The sequence below is a fragment of the Oryctolagus cuniculus genome, chromosome 15 (assembly GCF_964237555.1).
Source record: "Oryctolagus cuniculus chromosome 15, mOryCun1.1, whole genome shotgun sequence".
Taxonomy (NCBI): domain Eukaryota; kingdom Metazoa; phylum Chordata; class Mammalia; order Lagomorpha; family Leporidae; genus Oryctolagus; species Oryctolagus cuniculus.
Genome location: NC_091446.1, coordinates 87,999,344 through 88,020,099, shown reverse-complemented (window position 1 = coordinate 88,020,099; position 20,756 = coordinate 87,999,344). Strand labels below are relative to the sequence as shown.

Sequence of the window (20,756 nt, the reverse complement as noted above, 5' to 3'; positions counted from 1 at the left end):
GGTCTCCTATGGGGTGCAGGGCCCAAGCACTTGGGCCATCCTCCACTGCACTCCCTGGCCACAGCAGAGAGCTGGCCTGGAAGAGGGTCAACCGGGACAGAATCTGGCGCCCCAACCGGGACTAGAACCCGGTGTGCTGGCACCACAAGGCGGAGGATTAGTCTATTGAGCCCCGGCACCGGCCATATAATATGCATTTCCCAAACTTTCTGAAGTGCCTCTTATAAACAAGGATCAAAGTTTTTTGAAAAACATAATATTTTTATTACTACTACCTCCCCTTACTTAAATATTTCCAATTTTAGTATATATGTTGCCAGAGTAAGTACTGCACTGAAACTTTAACTGCAGCTGTCTTTAAGGGTGTTTAGTTAGGGTGTCGGCATTATGTGGCATAGCAGGTAAAACCTCTGCCTGCAGAGCTAACAGCCCATATGAGCATCAGTTCGAGTCTTGGCTGTTCCATTTCTGTTCCAGCTCCCTGCTAATGTGCCTGGGAAAGCAGTGGAGTATTGCTGAAGTCCTTGGGCCCCTGCACCCATGTTGGAGACCCAGATGAAGCTCCTGGCTTCTGACTTAAGCCTGGCCCAGCTCTGACTGTCATAGCCATTTGGGGAGTGAACCATCAGATGGAAGATTCATTCTCTTTCTCTCTTTCTCTCTTTCTGTCTCTCTCTCTCCCTCCCCCTCTCTTTCCCTACTCCCCCCCGTAACTGCCTTTCAAATAAAAATAAAATTAAATCTTAAAAAAGGATGTTTAATTAGTTTGTTTTTAACTTGAAAGACAGAGACTGAAACATCTTGTATCCAGTGGCTTATTCCCCAAATGCCCACAACAGTCTAGGCTAGGCCAGGTTGAAATCAGAAATAAGGATCCTAATTCAGATCTACCACATAGGTGTTAAGTACCCAAGTACTTGGGTCACCACTTGCTCTTTCCCAGGTTGTACATTAGTAGGAAATGAAACTGGAAGTGGAGGTGGTACTTGGACCCAGGCTCTGAAATAGAGGATGTGGGTGTCTCAAGTGGCATCTTTTTTTTTTTTTTAATTTTAAAGATTTTATTTATTTGAAAGAGAGTTACAGAGAGAGGTAGAGACAGAGAGAGTGAGGACCCCATCCACAACCACCAGGGCTAGGGCAGGTCAAAGCCAGGAGCCAGAAACCTCTTCTGGGTCTCCTGTGTGGGTACCAGGGTGCAAGCACTTGAGCCAACCTCCACGGCTTTCCCAGGCACATCAGCAGGGAACTGGATTGGAAGTGGAGAGCCCAGACTTGAACCATCTCCATATGGGATTCTGGCACTGCAGGCCAGAGATTTAACCCACTATACTACAGCACTGGCCCCATCAAGTGGAATCTTACGTGTTGTGTCACTCACCCCAAATATGTTTATTTTAATATATGGTATTCCTGACTTCACTAAGACATGAGTGTTCAAAGGAATTTCAACAACTTTTTTGATAGAGAAGACAGAAATAATCATAGAAGCACCAGTTGACAATAGTGTGGAAGAGCTAAATTATCAGAAAACAACAGGAGTGGAGAGTCAAGAAGTTAAGAAAGGAGTTTCAAGAATGATGCAGTCAACAGCATCAGGTATCCAATTGAGAAATCTGACAAGAAATGCAATAAAAAATCTCATTTAGGTGCCCTGGTCATTATATCCTAAGAGCACAGAACCCAGAACTGGATTAGGCTGGAGAATTATTTGAGATGAGGAAGCAAGGATGAGAGACAGCAAGGATAACTGGTTTAAGAAGTGTGACTGTTGAGGGGATACACAGGGAGGTACTAGCAGGATATTTATGGAAGGCTGAGAGACAATCGCTCTTTTGATTTGTTTTCAAGAAATATGACCTTGAAAGCCTTTGTTATTATTGATGTGTACTAATACTATGATAGCAATCAGAAATCTTGTTTACATTCTATCAAAAAGTACTACCATATAGCTTTTCAATTCCTTTGAACTGAACATAAAGGTCTCAGTTTGCTGAGTAATGAATAGAAAGGACCAAGGTTATCTGATATGATTCAATTGTTTTCTTAGCAACATTAATTTCTTCAGATAGGAGAGTCTCTTTCAGTTGTTATTGCTGGAAAATACTGGTATTTGGGCCTTGACATTTCCAGTCATGGCACATTTTAGATGATCTTTAATACTTTTTCTCCTATTCTTATCTGAATTTGTTCTGACTTTAGGAGAGAATTAATCATTTTGCTGGGGTTGCTTCTATGTGATTAAGGGACAATTCCTCATTTCCAGTCTTGAGACAGGTTACATTCCAATCCCTTTCTTTAGGTCACTGACCACCGAAATCATTTGAAGAGTTCTGCAAATTATCAAAGTATAAAACCTGTGAGGAAGGCATATGTGACAAAAAAAATTTCCATTTTCAACAGGGATATCTTTAAGTCTATTCAGGTTCTTTGCTCATCAGTAAAGTTGCCCACAGTGGGGATGCTGAGTTTGTTTTCATTACTTTCTTAACAAAGATCACCAGTGGCAAAGTCTGTAATGTTTCCTATGTTCAGGAAGATCCATATATTTTTGTTCCAGGTCGTCAGCATGACCTGAAAAGTTTTTGGTAAAGCTGTCATAATCACCAAACATGTCTTCACTGTCCTTATGCTCAATCAGTTGCATAACCCACAGTTTTCCACCTCTGGTGCTGGGCCACCGTCTCCTCCTCCTTATGATCGCCTGCCTTGAGCTCCACAGCTGGGTGGCAAAAATTATTGGACCCTTTCTATTTCAGACAGACACCTGACTGTGGATGTGGGAACCACCTTTATCCATGACACGGGTTGAGAGAGCTGCCACTTTGTCATCCCTAATGACCCAGCTGCCACACTCAAGGGGACAGTGGAAGGTGGGGTGGAGGTAGCTACATGGGCATACTGCACCAGAATCTCCAACCAACATTGCTAAAACACCCCATGTTAATGCCCAGGTACATCAGACAGGGCACAGGCATAGGTGCCCAACCTTTCCTCATCCAATCAGGTCTGGATTTCTTTTTTCTTATCAATTTGTAACTAATTCCATGTGATTACAGAGAATATTTTGTGATTTTAGTCTTGATTTATGGGTCAGCATATGTCCTGTCTTTGTGCGTGTTCCACAGGGTGGTCTATAAATATTAATTAGATCAACATTTTGTTGTTCATGTTTATGATTGATTCATGTTTTTATCAATTATTTCATAGGTTATTATAAAATGAGTATCAATTATCAGATAATATTTGATTTTTTAAAATTTCTTCTGTGAATTCTGTCTTGTGTCCTTTGAGGTTGTTTTTAGGCATACTGACATTATGATATCATCATAAAGTATTATTTATTATGACAAAAAAGTCTCTGAATACCTCTGGTCTTATATTTCTTCTTGATACTTTGCTACTAAATAAGGCATCCAATTGAGCTTTTTATGATTAGTGTTTTTATTGTGTATCCTTTTAAATTTAATTTATTGATTTGAGAGGGAGAGAAGACATACACATTTCCACTCAGATATAGGTAGGTAGGTAGTAGATAGAGACAGGGAGGGAGAGAGAAGTCTTGCTTATGGGTTTACTTCCCAGATAACTGCAATGTATGGGAATATGTTGTAGTGAAGTCAGGAGGCAGGAACTCAATTTGCTGAGCCATCACTGCTGCCTGCTAAGGTCTGCAGTTTCAGGAAAGTGAAGTTGGGAGTGAGTTGGGTATCAAACCAAGAAACTTCAATATGGGATACAGGGTCTTAACCATTAGTCTGTATCTAACCCTGCAGGGTGTATCTTTCTACATTCTTTCACTTTCAATCTGTTTTTGTCTCTGTAGCTCAAGTGAAGCACTTGTGGATAGCATACTAGCATACCTTGTTTTTATTTTTTCAAAGATGTATTTATTTACTTAAGAAGTAGAGTTGCATACTGAGAGGGGGAGAGACAGAGAGAGAGGTCTTCTATCTACTGGCTCACTTCACAAATGACTGCAACTGCCAGAGCTGAGCCAATCCAAAGCCACTTGTCAGGAGCTTCTTTTAGGTCTTCCACATGGGTGCATGAGCCCAAGAAGCTGGGCCATCTTCTACTGCTTTCCCAGGCCATAGCAGAGAGATGGATTGGAAAAGGAGCAGTCAGGAAATGAATTAGTGCCCATATGGAATGCTGGTGCCATGGGCAGGGACCTAGCCACTATACCACAGCACCAGCCCCATATCTTGTTATTTTAACCAAATATGACAATGCTTACCTGAATTATTACTGTTTACTTATAAACTAATTATCATAAAAGTTGAAATTGTTTACCATTTAGTGACTTTTCTGTTTGTTTCATCTGGATTGTTCTTCTGTTTCTTGTTTACTATTTTCAGTTCTGTTCATGAAATATTTTTAATAACTTTCTAAAAATTATTTGATCCAGCATTGTGGTATAGCAAGCTAAACAACTGCTTATAATTTCAGCACCTCTTATGGGTGCTGAATTAAGTCCTGGTCCAGCTTCTTGCTAATATGCTTGGAAAAGCAGCCGAGCATGTTCCAAGGGGAGACCGGGATGAAGGTCCTGACTGCTGAATTTGGCCTGGCCCAGCTCCAGTCATTTGGCCATTTGAGGAGTGAACCAGTGGATGGAAAATTTTGTGTGTGTGTATGTGTCTCCATCTCATTAACTTTGCCTTTCAAACAAATAGAATGAATTTTTGTTAATTTATTGCAATACAGATGCAGAGAGAGCTTTCATTTGTTGGTTTATTTTTCAAATACTTGTGATGGCTGGGGCTGGGTTTGCCTCAATCCATGAGCTGGGAGTTCAATCAGGATATTTCCTGTGTGTGGCAGGAACCTAATTCCTTGAGCCATCCCCACAGATTATTAGGTTATTCACATGCAGGAAGTGGGAATCAGGAACTAGAGTAGGCATCAAACCTAAGTACTCCAGTGGGATTCATAGGCATCTTAACTGATACCCTAAATTCTATGTTAAATGTGTGCATCCATAAAACATTTTAAATATTTAATTGTAGTGCTCCTATTGATTGTTTTACTCAGTGTCATAGACTAAGAAGTGTACCTCCTCAAATCTGCATTTGGATGTTAAACTCCAAATGTCTGCATTTGGAAATAGAACCTTCAAATGGATAATTAAGGTTAATTGAGATTCTATAGGTGGGCCTTAATCCCATTCAACTTGGTCTTTGGGAGAAACCAGTGATGAGAGCATACAAAGAAGAGGCCATATGGGGACACTGAGAAGTTGCCTATTCCTAAATGGAAAAAAACTCAGAAAAAAAACTAAATCTGTAAGCACCTTTTTTAATTTAAAGATCTATTTATTTATTTGAAAGTCAGAGTTAAACATAGAGAGAAGGAGAGGCCGAGATAGGTCTTCCGTCCACTGGTTCACTGCCCAATTGGCTACAATGGCTGGAGCTGTACTGATCCGAAGCCAGGCGCCAGGATCTTCTTCCGGGTCTCTCAAGTGGGTGCAGGGTCTCAAGGACTTGGACCATCTTCTACTGCTTTCCCAGGTCATAGCAGATGGATGGGAAGTGGAGCAACCAGAACTCTTAACTGGAATGCCCGCACTGCAGATGGCAGCTTTACCCACTAAGCCACAGTGCCAACCCCAGCATCTCATTCTTAAACCATCATTCTACAGAATTATGAGAAAATAAATTTCTGTTAAGTTGCCCTCTCTATAGCATAGTATTATGGCATCTCTGTTAAATGAATACACTACTTTGTTGCATTAATTTACTTTGAAGCATAATGCTGATATGCTTTACTTTGTTACTCATGGCTTTAAGAAATTGTATTGAGAATAATTTATCCCAATATCTTTGGAGTAACATTACTGCTTCATGTGGAATATAGATTTTTCTATTGAATAATTCTATTTTTTCCAACTTCTGTTTAATAAATATAAATTTCCAAAGTACAACTTTTGAATTATAGTGGCTTTTCCCTCCATTACCTCACTCCCACCTGCAACCATACCATCATTTTCAATTTACTTTATATACAGAAGATCAACTTAGTATATACTAAGTAAAGATTTCAACAGACTGCACCCACCCAGACACACAGAGTATAGAGTACTGTTTGAGTAGTAGTTTTACCATTAATTTGCATAGTACAACACATTAAGGACAGAGGTCCTACATGGGAAGCAGTTGCACAGTGACTCCCGTTGTGGATTTAACAATTGACACTCTTATTTATAATATCAGTAATCACACGAGGCTCTTGTCATGAGCTGCCAAGGCTATGGAAGCCTCTTGAGTTCACAAACTCTGATCTTATTTAGACAAGGCCATATTCAAAGTGGAAGTTCTCTCCTCCCATCAGAGAAAGGTACTTCCTTCTTTGACACGTTCTTTCTGCTGGGATCTCACTCACAGAGATCTTTCATTTAGGTCATGTTTTTTGCCACAGTGTCTTGGCTTTCCATGCCTGTGAAACTCTGATGGGCTTTTTAGCTGGATCTGAATGCCTTAAGGGCTGATTCTGAGGCCAGAGTGCTGTTTAGGGCATTTGCCATTCTATGAGTCTTCTGTGTATCCTGCTTTCCATGTAGGATTAGTCTCTCCTTTTTAATTCTATCAATTATTATTTGCAGACACTGGTCTTATTTATGTAATCTCTTTGACACTTAATCCTATCTTTTTGATAATTATCAACTTAAACTGATCACTTTCACAAGTAAGATGGCATTGGTACGTGCCACCTTGATGGGATTGAATTGGAATCCCCTGGCATGTTTCTAACTCTACCGTTTGGGGCAAGTCTGATTGAGCATGTGGCAAACTGTACATCTCCTCCCTCTCTTATTCCCACTCTTATATTTAACAGGAATCACTTTTTGGTTAAATTTAAACACCTAAGAATAATTGTGTGTTAATTAAAGAGTTCAACCAACAGTATTAAGTAGAACAACAAAAAATACTAAAAGGAATAAAGTATTAAATTGTACATCAACAGTGATGACAAGGGCTGATCAAGTCACTGTTTCTCATAGTGTCCATTTCACTTCAACAGGTTTCCTTTTTGGTGCTCAGTTAGTTGTCACCGATCAGGGAGGACATATGACATTTGTCCCTTTGGGACTGGCTTATTTTGCTCAGCACTATGTTTTCCAGATTCCTCCATTTTGTTGCAAATGACCAGATTTCATTTTTTTTTACTGCTGTATAGTATTAAATAGAGTACATATCCCATAATTTCTTTCTCCAGTCTTCTGTTGATGGGCATTTATGTTGGTTCCAGGTCTTAGCTATTGTGAATTGAGCTGCAATAAACATTGAGGTGCAGACAGCTCTTTTATTTGGCAATTTAATTTCCTTTGGGTAAAATTCAAGGAGTGGGATGGCTGGGTTTTATGGTATGACAATATTCAGGTTTCTGAGGAATCTCCAAACTGACTTCCAGAGTGGCTTTACCAGTTTGTATTGCTACCAACAGTGGATTGGTGTTCCCTTTTCCCCACATCTTGCCATCAGGTGTTGTTAGTTGATTTCTGTATGCAAGTCATTCTAATTGGGTTGAGGAGAAACCTCATTGTGGTTTTGATTTGCATTTCCCTGATTGCTAGTGATCCTGAACATTTTTTCATGTGTTTGTTGGCCATTTGGATTTCTGCTTTTGAACAATGTCTATTGAGGTCCTTGGCCCATTTCTTAAGTGGGTTGTTTTGTTGTGGTGGTTTCTTGATCTCTTTGTAAATTCTGGTTATTAATCCTTTATTGGTTGCATAGTTTGTAAATATTTGTTCCCATTCTTTTGGTTGCCTCTTCACTTTCCTGACTGTTTCTTTTGCAGTACAGAAACTTCTCAATTTGATAAAATCCCAATTGTTAATTTTGGCTTTGACTGCCTGTGCTTCTGGGGTCTTTTCCAAGAAGTCTTTGCCTGTGCCTATATCTTGCAGGGTTTCTCCAATGTTCTCTAATAATTTGATGGTGTCGGGTCATAGACAGGAGACCTTAAATAGCTAAAGCAATCTGTACAACAAAAACAAAGCCAGTGGCATCACAATACCAGATTTCAAGAAATACTACAGGGCAGTATAATCAAAACAGCATGGTACTGGTCCAGAAACAGATGTGTAGACCAATGGAACAGAATAGAAACACCAGAAATCAATCCAAACATCTACAGCCAACTTATATTTGAATAATTCTATTTATGTCCCCTATACACTGACTATTTTTGTCCCTTTATATACTGGATTATATATGAATGTCTCACATTCTGTATTATTGGAGAATAAAAATGTTTAAAGATCTTTATACTTACAGATATTATTACCATTTTTAGTGGTCCTAGTTTTTCCTGTAAATCAGGGGTGGTAGATATCTAACCTGTTGCCCATATACAGCCCATGAAAGCATTTGATCTGGTTCTGCCAAGACAATCCCAGGTGGTAATCTTAATTCAATAAATCTATAGCTGGCTACTTTTTACATTGATAATTCTGTATGGCCTTAAAATGTTGTTATAAGTATCCAAATGACTGTTGGCAGGAAAATGGTTCCCAATCCCTGCTAATCCAAATAATCATCTTGAATCATTTTCTTTCAGCCTGGAGAACTTAACGTTATATAGCATAGTAGGTTTTTGTTACATGTTAGTGGTTGTTAGTGTTTTGTGCAGAGAATTGTCTTTTGTCCACCTTTATATATTATTTTTTTGAAAGACAAAATGACAGATCTTCTGTCTGATCATTCACTTCCCACATCCTTGCAATAGTTTCAGAAGTGCCAGGCCAAAACTAAGAGGCTGAAACTCAATTCAGAAATCGCATGTGTCTATCCAGCCAGGAGCCAAGTAATTGCTATCACCTGCTGCCACCATGGGTGTGAATTAGCTTGGAGCTAAGCCAGAAGCAGCAGCAGGTACTCTGATATGGGATGTGAGTATCCCAAGAAACAGCTTATCACAACTAACCAAAATGTCTGCCCTTGCGTATATCATATATTAGAATTTCACTAGAAAACCAGGGATGAATATTTTCTTTCAGAACACTCAAAATTTATTTTCATTGTTCCTGAGAATTATGCCATCATTCATGGATGATGGCAGCCAGATAGGCTGTTTTTTCATTAACTACTTCCTAGGTCTTTTTTTTTTTTTTTTTGCCTTTGGGTTCCTTCAGTTTCTGATTTAAAGATTAATTTATTTGAAAGAAAGAGAGAAGGAGAGACAGAGAGACCTTCCATCCAGTGGTTTACTACCCAGTTGTCTGCAGTGGTCATGCTGGGCCAGGGTGAAGCCAATAGCCTATAATTTCATGGGTGGCAGGGGCCCAAAAGCTTGGGCTATGCTGCTTTCCCAGAAACATTAACAGAACACTTGATCAGGAATAGCTGGGCCACAAACTGGTGCCCAGATGGGAAGCTGACATCATTGGTGGCAGCTTAACCCACTATGCCACATGAACTTTTTCAGTTTCAATTTCTTCAAACTTTCTAATGTTACATTTCTTTGCTTCTAAATTGTTTTGTGGGCTTCTAAATAGCTTCACATTTGTCTTCTCTTTTTCATAAATTAAAAAAAAATCTGTTGATCTATTTTCTTAGTCTGTTTTGTGATAAATATGTAATACAATAGGTTATTTAGAAAAAAATTGTTTCAAAATTTATTTTCTTGAAAGGCAGAGCAGTAGAAAAAGGAAAGAGAGAGAGAGAGTGAGTGAGAGAGAGAGAGAGAGAGATTGATTCTATCATTGTTCCACTCACCAAATGGCTACAATAACTACAATTGGGCAAGGCCACTGGCAGGAGCCAGGAGCTCCATCTGGGTCTCTGACATGGGTGGCAGGAATCTAAGTACTTGGACATTATACATTACATTACATTACATTACATTACATTCCTAGGTGCATTATTAGGAAGCTGAATTGAAAGTTGAGCAACCAGGAGTCCAACCAGCACTCTGGTATGAAATTTCAGCTTCACAAATGATGACATAAGCTATTGTGCCATGGACCAGCCCCAAGAAAACAAATTTTATTTTTTAGAGTCTGGAAGCTGGGCAGTCTAAAGTTAAGGGGCCTAATCCAGAAAGGGCCTTCTTCCTGGATCATAATGTGGCCAGTGACATCCAAGGTGAGAGAAGCTAAGAGATAAAACTCATAGCTTTAGATCTTAGAAACTTGAATGGGGATTAAGTTTCCAAAGCTTCCTTTATGGAGATACATTAAGGTTCTACCATATTTCATGTTCTATTAGATTATTTTTATTCCACTTCCAGTATGTTGGTTTGGCTGACAAGTAGGTTTTCTTTTTTTTTTTAATGTTATTTATTTGAAAGGCAGAGTTACACACACACACACACACACACACACAGAGAATATCACCCATTCACTGATTCATTCTTTTACCAAATGGTCACAACAGCCAGAGACTGACCAGGCTTAAGACAGGAGCCAGGATCTTCTTCCAGGTCTCTGACATGGGTGCATTCTTTATCTAACTTGCATATAATTTTTAACTATAGGAAGACATTTGGAGACTGTTTAACCATATTGTCTGCTTCCTGAAACGCATGACTTAAATTTCTTTCAAGGTATTTTTTTCCCTTGAGTGTGAGTCAAATTTTCCTTTTTTAGCAAGTGTAGTGATTCTGACTTTTATCATGAGTATTATAAAGCATATGTTACAGAAATTGTGGATACCAATATTCTTCAGAATGATGTTTTTTATAAGATTGTTAATTGATGTATTCAGATTCCAAGTTTGTATTCTTTGAGTGATCAGTAACTATTTACTTTAGGTTCCAGTGACTCCTTTTCTTTTGGTCCTGATGAAGTTTCTTACACACATGTGTAGTGTTGAAGTCACCCAATGATTTTGATGACTTTTCAATAATGATTTAAGGCTTAAGTTCTTTGGCTAACTATTGGAGTCATTATCTTTCTCATTTCCTATTTTCTGTTCTACTTCATAAACTCTTTACTATCACATCCTGATTTACCAAATTTATAGCTTTTATTGCCTCGATCTGTGTGCTAGCAACAGGGGATCCTCTTGTAAAATGTTCAGAATCAGTGAGTTTCTCCTATACAGTTTTCCAGTCCTCAAATATATGTGCTATATATATATAATTTTTTTTAATTTCATAGCTTTCTTTTGTTTGAAAAGTTCATCTTTTCAAATACTTTGTCATGATCGTGATACTTTTGAGTTTACTTATGGTAGAAAATCTGTCTTTTACTCTATCTCAACTCTTTTGTTTCATTTTCTGTATCCTGGATATTACTTCAGGTAGTTGTAAGTGTTATGTATGTATGTATGTTACTATGCAAGCCAGGTCATTCCCATATAGGGACAATTTACAGAAAATAGAAATATTTCTTCCTGTCACATTTAGTTCATTTCCTGTTTGGTACAGCCTGTAGGTTCCTTTATTGGTTAACTGCTATAACTTTATTTTTTTTTTTTTATTTGACAGAGTTAGGCAGTGAGAGAGAGACAGAGAGAAAGGTCTTCCCTCCATTGGTTCAACCCCCAAATGGCCACCATGGCCAGCTGGCACTGTGCCAATCTGAAGCCAAGAGTCAGGTACCTCTTTCTAGTCTCCGACGCAGGTGCAGGCACCCAAGCACTTGGGCCATCCTCCACTGCCTTCCCAGGCCACAGCAGAGAGCTGGACTGGAAGAGGAACAACCGGGACTAGAACCTGGTGCCCATATGGGATGCCAGTGCTGCAGGCAAAGGATTAACCAAGTGAGCCAAGGCGCTGGCCCCTGTTACAACTTTTTAAATAGTTTTTTGTTTGTTTGTTTCTCTTCATCACCTTTGATTTGTGTTCTACTTCCAAGAAGTATATCTCTTCATGTACAGTATAACAACTTCATAGTGTCTTATTTTCAGTTATCTTTTTTCCAGTTTCTGTATTATGCTTGTAGTATATTTTTCTCATCCATATGACAAACCACCCTACACAGTTTACTCTTTGTTCAAATGGTTATTGACTTAGAGTGTTTGAAAATGCAAGGGCAAAGTATTTGTACCCTCATTTACTATTTCTACTATATGTATTTACTCATTACTATCTTTTTTTTACTCATTTCTTTTTTTCTTTTTTTTAATTTAGTAAATATGAATTTCCAAAGTACAGTTTATGGATTACATTGGCTCCCCCCCATAATTTCCCTCCCACTCACACCCCTCCCATTTCCTGCTCCCTCTGCCATTCCATTCACATCAAGATGCATTTTCAATTATCTTTATAAACAGATGATCGATTCAGTATATATTAAGTAAAGATTTCATCAGTTTGCACCCACACAGAAACACATAGTGTAGAAATACTGTTTCAGTACTAGTTATAGCATTACTTCACATTGGACAACACATTAAGGACAGATCCCACATGAGAAGTAAGTACACAGTGACTCCTGTTGTTGACTTAACAATTTGACTCTCTTGTTTATGGCATCAGTAATCTCCCTAGGCTCTAGTCATGAGTTGCCAAGGCTATGGAAGCCTTTTGGGTTTGCCGACTTCGATCTTATTCCAACAGGGTCGTAGTCAAAGTGGAAGCTCTCTCCTCCCTTCAGAGAAAGGTACCTCCTTCTTTGATGGCCCCCCCCAAAAGAAGACCTTTTTTACTCATTTCTATCTTATTTTGATTATTTATAGATTTTTTAAAACATCACAGTAATACATGCTAGACATATTTATTTGTTCTTTTAATTTTTTATTATTTATTTGTTATTTACTGATGCATTACAAAGAAGTATATATACATTTGGCTTTTAAATTTTTCTCACTTTTTAAAGCATACATATTTTGTATGTATAGATTTAGGAGTATAGTGATGTTTCTCATTATACCCTCCCTTTCATGTTTCTACACTTCTCTTTCCCTTTTTTAAAATTTATTATTTAAGGAATTCAAACTTCATAAGTATACCTTTAGGAATACAGTTATTCTTCCCACCATACTCGCACTCCCACCCCTCCTCCTACTCCTCCCTTCCCCCTTGCCAATCTCATGCTGCATTAAGTTTCATTTTCAATTAACTTTGTACAATAATTTTACCATAATCTATTTTCAGTTTATTTTATACTCAGAAGATTAACCCTACACTAAGAATCCAATAAGTAGTAAGAAGAACAAAAACACTGTTCTTCAACAATAGATACAAAGGCTGTAAACAATCATTGAATCTCTAAATGTGAATTTCACTACTTTTTGTACTCTATTAGTTACCACAGATCAGGAAAAACATATGGCATTTGTCTTTCTGGGACTGGATTATTTCACTGGTAATAGTGGCTTCCAGTTTCATCCACTTTGTTGCAAAAGACAGGAGCATCTTCTGCGTCCCCAATGTGGGAGCAGTGGACCAAGGATTTGGACCATCTTCCACTGTTTTTCCAGGCCATAGCAGAGAGCTGGATCAGAAAAGGAACAGCCAGGACTCTTAACTGATGCCCATATGGGATGCCAGCATTGCAGGCGACAGCTTTTACCCACTATGGCTCAGTGCTGGCCCCATTTCATAAGTTTTGCCTGTGATATTGTCAGCTTCATTCATTTCCAGGAATTCTTTGGTTTCCCATTTGATTGCTTCTGTGAATCACTGTTCATCATTCAGTATTGTATTATTGAGTCTCCATATATTTGCATATTTTCTAGAGATTCTTACATTCTAAATTTCCAGCTTTATCTCATTGTGGTCAGAAAAGACACATGGTATGATTTCAATAATTTGGGTTTGCTGAGACTTGCCTTATGGCCTAGCATATGGTCTATCCTAAGAAGGTTCCATATAGTGATGAAAAGAATGTATATTCTGCAACTGTGAAATATCTGTTCAGTCCATTTGGCCCACAGTGTTTTTTTTTTTTTTTTAAGATTTATTTATTTATTTGAAAGTCAGAATTACACACAGAGAAAGGACAGGCAGAGAGAGAGAAGTCTTCTATCCAGTGGTTCACTCCCCAATTGGCCGCAACGGCCAGAGCTGTGCCAATTTGAAGCCAGGAGCCAGGAGCTTCTTCTGGGTCTCCCATGTGGGTGCAGGGGACCAAGGACTTGGGCCATCTTCCACTACTATTCCCAGGCCACAGCAGAGAGCTGGATTGGGAGAGGAGCAGCTGGGACTAGAACCGGCACCCATATGGGATGCCGGTGCTTCAGGCTGGGGCATTAACCTGCTGTGCCACAGCGCTGGCCCTGGTCCATAGTAACATAGCTCTGTTACTTCTTTGTTGGTTTTCTGTCAAGTTGATCAGTTGATCGATGAAAGTAGTTGTTGAAGTCCTCCATTATTGGACATGTCCATGTTTACCTTTATGTTAATTAAATTATTTTAAATAGCCTGGTGCTCTGGCATTGGGTGTGTATATATGTTTATTATAGTTACGTCTTCCTGTTAAATTGATCCCAGAATTATTACATAGTACCCTTCTTTGTGTCTTTAACAGTTTTTGTGTTAATTGTTTATTTTGCCTGATACTTGGATGGCTATACCTTCTCTCTTTTGCTTTCTATTAGCATGAAACATCTTTTTCCATTCTTTCACTTTTTCTATGCATGGGTTTTGTTGATGAGGCATGTTTCTCATCTGCAGCAAATAGATGGGTCTTATTTTTTAATCCATTCAACCAGTCTTTTTTTTTTAAAGGTTTATTTATTTACTTGAAAGGTAGAGTTATAGACAGGCAAAGAGAAAGAGGTCTTCCATCCACAGGTTTATTCTCCAAATGTCTGCAATGGCCAGAGCTGGGGTGATCCAAAGCCAGAAGCCAGGGGTTTCTTCCATTCCCCCATGCAGGTGTAGGGGCTCAAAGACTTGGGCCATCATCTACTGCTTTCCCAGGCGATAGCAGAGATCAGTCAGAAATAGAGCAGCCAGTACTCAAACCAGGCAGTGGTTTTACTTGCTATACCACAGTTACAGCCCTCAGTCTGTATCTTTTAATTGGAGAATTTAGACCATTTACATTCAGAGTTACTATTTATAATAATAACTTGTCCCTGGCATTGTTCCATTAATATTTCTATTGTTTGGGTCTTTTGTGCTTTTACTAGTAGGTTTTTTTGCCTTCACATTCATTCATAATGATGACTCTGTGTTTTTGCTTAAAACATGTCTTCATTTATCATTTGCAAAACTGGATGAATGGTGACAATTTTTTTTTAAAGATTTCTTTATTTGAAAATGAGAGTTACACACAAAGAGAAGGAAAGGTATATATAGAGAGATAGTCCATCCACTGATTCACTCCCCCAATTAGCCTCAACAGCTGGAGCTGAGCCATTCTGAAGCCAGGAGCTTCTTCCAGGTCTCCCACACAGGTGCAGGGGCCCAAGGACTCGGGCCATCTTCTGCTTTTCCAGGTCTATAGCAAGAGAGCTGGATTGGAAGTTGAACAGCCGGGACTTGAACCAACACCCATATGGGATGCTGGCACTGCAGAAGGTGGTTTTACCCACTATGCCACAGCACCAGCCCCAGTGACATATTCTTTCAATTTCTGTTTGTTATGGAGAGTTCTTTTTTTCACCTTCATTCATAAATGAGAGCTTTGCAGGATATAGTATTCAGGGGTGACAGTCTCTGCAATCTCTCATAGCCTGTAGAGTTTCTGGTGAGAAATCATCTGTGTCTAATTGTGTATGTTTCTGAAGGTAATCGTGTTTCTCTTGTGTACATTTGATAATTTTTATTAATTCTTTACTGTTAAAAGTTTGACTGCAAAGTATCACGGTGAAGATCTTATTTGGTTATGTGTGTTAGGAGTTCTGTGTGCTTCCTGTACATGAGTGTCCCTTTCCTTCTCCAGGTTAGGGGAGTTTTCCATAATTACTTCACTGAGTACACCTTCCAATCTGTTCTCTCTTTCCATACTTTCAGGAAATCCAAAGACCTATATGTTGGGTCATTTGATAGCATCCCATAAAAAAGTTTTTAACTTTTCTAATTTCATCCTTTTTTTTTTTCATCCATGATATTTCCTAAGATTTACCTTCCCACTCAAATATTCTTTCTTCTGCTTCACAAGTATGTTGTTAAGAGTTCCACTGTATTTTTTATTTGACATTAACTTCTTTAGTTATAATATTTTCTTTGGTTTCTCTTCTAAATCTCTGTCTCACAGGTATGTTTTTCTTTCATGTTATATATGGATTTCTTTAACTCATTGGATTTCACATTTCATACTCTGTATAAAAAATCAGAAGTGAATTCTATTCTTGTATTTCTTTTCATATTTTCAGTGAATTTCCTGTTGTCATCTTGCTCTGTGTCCTGTTGGTCAGTGGTCACGTCTTCTGGATGCATGTGGCAATTCTCCAGGGTGAAGAGGAGATGATGTGCAATTAAAGCAAAAGATAAGAAATTAGAGAAAAACAGGGAGGCAGAGGGATCTTAAATCAGCTAAAAGGGTTAGTGAAAGAAAGCTTGCTTTATATTGTGGCGTGATTCTTCAGTAAAAATATCCTGATAAGTCTTCTGAAGATATAAAATCTTCCTCTGTAAGTCAACGATGTATAGGGAAGTATTACGAGAATGCCACATACCTTCCAAATGACCCTTAATTTGCTACCAAGGTTGAATTGAATTATTATGTAGACTATTAGTGGCACAAGCAGCAGAAAAGGCATAATGACAGCATAATTGATTTTTTAAATCTAAAATATGTACCTTTCCCCTAACCACATGAAAGCATCTTTTAAATCTTGCAACTCAACATCAAATGTTTCACCAATTCTCTGTTCATCTTTTAATGCTTTTGTAAAATTGTTTATTAAATAATAAATAAAGCTGGAAGTGTGAATGGACTGTGTAACTGAGACTGCTACAGTAGCATCAGGAGCATTAGTGGCTACAAGACTATTTCTGCTAATAATGATAATCCTAAAGACTACTTACATTGTGGCGTTAAAATCTCTATGTGCTTTTTCATTAATTCATATTTTTCTCTTTTTTAAAAGATTTATTTATTTGAAAGAGTTACACAGAGGAGAGGCAGAGAGAGAGAGAGAGGTCTTCCATTTTTTTTGTTGTTGTTGTCTTTCTGGAGTAAGATGATATTTCAGTGTGGTTTTTTTTTTTAATATTTATTTGAGAGATGGAGTTATAGAGAGAAAGAAACTGGAAGAAAAGTCTTCCATCTGCTGGTTCACTCCTCAAATGGCCACAGTGTCTGGAGCTGGGCTGATCTGAAACTAGGAGCCAGGAGCCTCATCCAGGTCTTCCCACATGGGTGCAGGTGCCCAAGGACTTGGGCCATAAAGGAGACTTTATATGTTTGAAGGTTTGAATTGTTATATTTATCCTACCCCTAAGGGATTTCATACAGGGAAAACACAAGCCTTGAGAGATGAATTTTGAGTGCCATGAAATATCTGCCATTGTGTATCTTGAAGGGAAATTACTCATGCAGGTTGTGCCTGCAACAAAGGGCAGCCATTACTGAAATTACTACTTTCCAATTCACAATTTTTGGGAATGATTAGAGCCCTTATTTATCTGGAGATATTGTATTTTTTGAGACTTTTTTTCCAATACATTTTTGCCATCCTTTTGTGTTATTTTCTCCTAAAGGATGCTGGGGCATGCCTTCCTAGAATGGTGCACACATTTTTTTTAGTATGATCATAAGTATTGGCATGCATGCTACATTGAGAAACTCGTGAGCATATCAAAGGAAATATTAATATTTTGTGCCCTATTTTGATTTGTTTGATTCTGAGCCTGTTCAGAGTATTCACATTTCTAGGTCAGATAATCAAGACAGGCAAGTACAAAGATAAGACAAAGCAATAGGAGCAAACTAAAACTCAGACATATTTTGCATTAAGTAGTAAAGGGAGTGTTAGCACCGTGTTGGGCAACACTCTCATACAACTCATTTGTAACTTGATTAGGATTATTAGGATCTAGTAATATGATAATGCTAATCTATCCTCTGAATCCATTTGTTGTATACTTTCCCTAAATGCCTTCTGAAATGCAGAAGTGCCTTCTGGAAACACTGGCCTCAGCATAGGGGGAGGAAATGGCCAATTTTCTTCCTGGCCATCTGAAACAGCTCCCCTAAAATACTATTGTAAAGTCTCCAAAACTAATTTAACATGAGCCAAAATAAAAAGGCATGTTTGTGTAAAAGCTCCTCTTGGAACTATCCTTTTTTCTAACATATCCCCAACCTTTTCCCACTCTTGGATATCTAGTTTCATGCTTTGAAAATCTAGGAATTTATAATATTACTGTTGACAAAAATTCCTGTAAAACTTTTTCTGATACAATGATTCCTCTCCCTTTCAGGAATTGTTTTAAAACTTTACAATATTGTTTAGTCTCCATCTTTAAATCCTGCCCCATTATTCTGGGTAAAGAAAAACTCCATTCATAAAAGTTATGATCAGGACTCTGGATGCTTGGGCTCAGACAGTGTTCTTCTCCATTAAACTTTTCATTTTCATTTGTTCGTGGTGATCCAGATGACCCTTGCTATGAACCATGCAGCAACTCTGCAGGTTGAAGAGGTGATGGTGTGCAATGAAAGGAAAAAAAAGATTATAGAAACAGGGGCCAGAGGGATTCTCTCCAAGAGAGGAGGAGGAACCTCTCTCTGACTTGCACTGTAGCTTTTATCTTTGCCCCCCCCTTTTTAAAAAATATTTGACAGGTAGAGTTATAGGACAGTGAGAGGGAGAGACAGAGAGACAGGTCTTCCATCCATTGGTTCACTCCCCAAATGGCTGCTATGGCTGGTGCTGCACCAATCTGAAGCCAGGAGCCAGGTGCGTCCTCCTGGTCTCCAAGCCATCCTCCACTGCACTCCTGGGCCACAGCAGAGAGCTGGACTGGAAGAGGAACAACTGGGTCTAGAACCCAGTGCCCATATGGGATGCCAGCAATGCAGGCAGAGGATTAACCAAGTGAACCACTGCATTGGCCCTTTTTCTGCCAGATAGCCTTGCTGACACTAGGACAAGCCTCTGCTTAACTCAAAACAGCATTCTCTACACGCAGATCTTGACCAGATGTCATGTGATCACCACCTGACCCAGAAAGAGGAAGGCAGTAGAACATTTGAGTAAAAAATTTCCTTGAACTTGTTACCTTGAGAACATATGTCCCTGGAGGTGAGTGGGCCCTGCCCCACTGGTGGCTTTCCAAGCTGCAATGCCCCAGATTAGACTGTCCCCATAACTCCCAGCTTCATTCTGCTGCATTCTTCAAAGGACTGCAGTGATATTTTCCACCTGGCCTCTGGCAATGTCTCTCTCTGGTCTCTTCCCCTCTAAGTAGCCATTTAGTCCTTCCCCATTTGCCTACATTGGAAGACATTTAAAGTGCAAATATCTTTAAGTAACTACCACATTCTATTGAAGCACCCTGTGCCTCAGGGAGTGAGTACTCATTTTCATGTAAAAATAATAATTATTCTGATTGTTGCAGGAAACACTATGATCTTATGAACATACTTTATAAATAAGTTTACAAAAATAGCACATAAAATTTTATTGTTCAAATTGGGTCAAGTATATAAATTAAATATTAATTATCAGTCCCTTGGAGAACTTTTTAAAAAAGATTTATTTATATATTTGAGAGGCAGAGTTACAGAAAGAGAGAGGGAGAGATGGGGAGACAGGTTTTCTATTCACTGGTTCACTCCCTAAATGGCTACAATGGCTGGAGCTGGGTCAATATAGAAATGAGGAACTAGAAGCCTCTGCCAGGTCTTCCACATGACTGCAGGGGCCCAAGCACTTGGACCATCCTCTACTGCTTTCCCAGGCCACCACCAGGAAGCTGGATAAGAAATGGAGCATCCAGGACTCCACTCGGCACCCATATGGGATGCCAGTGCTAAAGGCAGAGGCTTGACCTACTATGCCATAGTGCCAGGCCCTCCTTGAACACTTTCATTCTCTTCATCTCATCATAACACAGGACCACTCACCTAGTTGTAGTGGAGTTTTTTTCCCCCAGTACCTGGCCTGTGTTCTTTGCTAATTACCAACATTCTTGTTGCATCTTAATGTAAACACATTCTTGCATAAGATGTCACCATGTTTGGTGTTTCAATGAACAGTAATCAGATAATAGTGACAAATATATTGCTTTAAATTTTTGAAAAAGGATTTATATTACTTGAACCATAATTAAAGAGAGATCTTCCATCCACTGGTTCACTCCCCCAGTGACCACAATTGCCTGCTCTGGGCCAGACCAAAGCCAGGAACCTGAAGCTGCAACTGTGTCTCTCATATGGGTGGCAGGGTCCCAAGTGCTTGCAACAGCTCCTGCTCCTTTCCCAGGCACATTAGCAGGAAGCTGGATTGGAAGTACAACAGCCAGAACTCAAAACATTGATCTTAAGGGATGCCGGCATCACATGAGACAACTTAACCCATTGAGACAAAACACTGCTCCCTCCCCAAATCTAATTTAAAGGAATTTTCTTTTTACCTTGGTCAATCTTGAGCATGTATCTTTCTTAGTTCATCTAGCATGTTAGTTTTATTATGTGTTTTTTCTTGTGTTTACTGATTACCATGTGAACAGCTTTCAGAATCATTAGAAGAAACCCCAGTTCTAGAATATTAAGGGAAACCCTATTGTGATTTTGGAATTTTAAAATTATTTTAAGGGTAGGATAGTTTCATTATGATTTTTCTCTCAGTTGCCATATGGATTACAGGGGAAACTGTTATATATAAGTAGCAAATAAGACACTCAGAAAAATCCACTTCCAATCTTTGTGATTAGTGATCCAGTACTGATATGTTGAGGAT

At 38.8% G+C, this 20,756-nt stretch overlaps 1 protein-coding gene and 1 pseudogene across 4 annotated transcripts in view; one reads left to right on the top strand and one right to left on the bottom strand.

The window, feature by feature from the left end:
• Nucleotides 1-20,756, top strand: part of LOC138845443 (zinc finger protein 81-like) — a 76,402-nt gene that overhangs the window by 23,639 nt on the left and 32,007 nt on the right. The window contains exon 3 of one of the 4 annotated variants that reach the window (XM_070058249.1): nt 1-20,756. This exon is cut by the window's left edge and continues 10,429 nt beyond it. The exons of the other annotated variants lie outside the window; for them this stretch is intronic. The gene's annotated coding sequence lies outside the window, so the exon portion shown is untranslated. 4 annotated transcript variants of the gene reach the window in all.
• Nucleotides 1,932-20,449, bottom strand: LOC103346118 (helicase POLQ-like; annotated as a pseudogene).